The sequence below is a fragment of the Phyllostomus discolor genome, chromosome 3 (genome assembly GCF_004126475.2).
Source record: "Phyllostomus discolor isolate MPI-MPIP mPhyDis1 chromosome 3, mPhyDis1.pri.v3, whole genome shotgun sequence".
Classification (NCBI taxonomy): Eukaryota; Metazoa; Chordata; class Mammalia; order Chiroptera; family Phyllostomidae; genus Phyllostomus; species Phyllostomus discolor.
In genome coordinates this window covers 57019778-57022004 of record NC_040905.2, presented here as the reverse complement: position 1 = coordinate 57022004, position 2227 = coordinate 57019778, and positions in this window count along the sequence as shown.

The following is a 2227-nucleotide window of genomic DNA, read 5'->3' as shown; positions in this document are numbered from 1 at the left end:
CCGCCTACTGGGGGCCTGGCCCACAACCCAGTCATGTGCTCTGACTGGGAACCGAACTGGTGACCCTTCTGTTCACAGTCCATCACTCAATCCACTGAACCATACCAGCCAGGGCACATTTCATATATTTTTATGATATATTTTTCTATTGGGGTAAAGAGAAATCATGTATTCTTTAAGATGTTGTTATAAAAAATTGAAATACTGTCAACTAAAACTTTAAAGAAAACTTTAAAAGATGGTGAAACTATCCTATTCAATATGGACCGTTGTAATTTTTTTAAAGTTTAATAAATAAAAGTTTAGTCTTCAAAAAATTAATTTTTAGTGTATTTGCTTGTAGTGAGTAGACTTTTAGAGATTGACCTGAATAACTTTAAGTCCAGAGAAAACTATCAAACATAATTAACATTAGGATCAAAAGTTGTAAGAATTAAAATTGAGATTGCTTTTAATTTTTATTCATTATATATAATGTGAAAAGGAATATATTTCTATATGAAATGCTTAGATTTCTTTATTTCTTTTTCCATTGGCTACTCCTGTGGAAATCCTAATAAGCACGGGATTAACCAAAATATAGGTAGGGGAGCAGGTAGAAAAAGAATGTGGAAAATAGTGGGTAGGCAGAAACTAAAATTGGTTTGGAATTCTCTACAAAGGTAGAACAATCAGGTCCTTAGCCCCGAGTTAGACTGGTGTTCTGTGTTTTGAATTTAAGCAGTTTTAATATTCTTGGGGACAGAAGTATTTTCTTAGCATAAAACACAGGTGCAGATACTGTGCAGCCAAGGAAAAGCATCAGTAAACATTTGAACATCCTTCCAATGGCATGGTCCAGCGCCAAACTTTCATTCTGCCTCAGTGGCTTAGGTGTCTCATCACACTCAAATGGAGATGACTGGTTCTCAATGGCATAAAAAAAACGGTATCAAAGTAACATGAGGAATCTCTGTGAAAAGGCAATCAGGGCTAAAATAATCTTCAAGGGAGTTAGCTATGTTTGTTCAGCAGCAAGAAGTTTTTAAATGGAAAGTGTTCTCTGGCTGTTTGTACTGGACAGTAATATTTTACATTCCAGTCATCTCACTTAGTCTCATTGGACTGAATTCTCCCTTTTAAGTTAAGAGGTAGTTGGCAGAATATCTCCTCTGGCACAGAGAAGAAGCTTTTCTTTCTATGTTTTTAGAATTTTCAAAGCTCCTGTGTTTATACCAGGTTATGACAATAAAAACTAGAAACAACAAGTTACTCTAGTGTTTTGGTAGACAAGCTAAGAGGTCAGGGTCCTTTGGAATTATTACCTTGAAAATACATTTTCTCGTTTTTTACCTTATGTTCTCTCCCAGGATAGAACTGCTTGTTCTCATAACATAGGCAGCATTTTCTCCTTCCTTTCCATGTGTAGTGGCCACAACAGCGTCCATATATTCCCACTCCTTTTTCAAAGAAGAGAAGCACTTAATTTTTATTCTCATTCTCTTTGCTTCTCTTTACTAATTCCTGAATCTTTCTTTCTCTCCCTTAGAATATATGTTCCCATGGACTGTGTGGTCATGAGAATAATCACCAACATTCCTTCCTTTATGAGGATACATTCAGGCATCTAGAACATCCGTATGGTGGGAGGTGAATTAATAACTCTCTTCTTCCAGTTCTGGCATTTTTTTGTTGTTGACAAATATTTTGAGAATTCTTTTTATAATTATTGTGTCTTATTTTTTTCCTTTGGGTCCTGATGTATTTTGAACATCTTTTCTCCTTTGGAGGTATAACATTGTTTATAATGATAATACAGCTTCTCCAATATTTGGATGGGGAGGTAAGAAAGAAAAGAAGACAGAGTGTTAATGGAAATAAAATAAGACAGAAGTACATTTGCTTATGAATTCTTTTCATCAAGGATGCAATTCTGATTCCATGAAATATATATGATGGTACTTCAGACACTGATATTTAAAAAGTGATGATTTGACAGTGATATGACAAATTTCAGTTCCACATAGTTGCTTTCTGAGTAAGGCTGATTGACCTTGAACAGCAAGGATGCTTCGATGTCAATTCCAATACACAGATGTAGGGGACTAGGCAAGATGTTATGTGTCCAATCATGTGATCATGTATTAATACAAACTGAAGCTTTAGAAAACATGTAAACTGTAAATAATGGATATATTAAGTTGTTCTGAAGAGAAAAATATTAGTTTCTTAAAATACCATTTCTCCA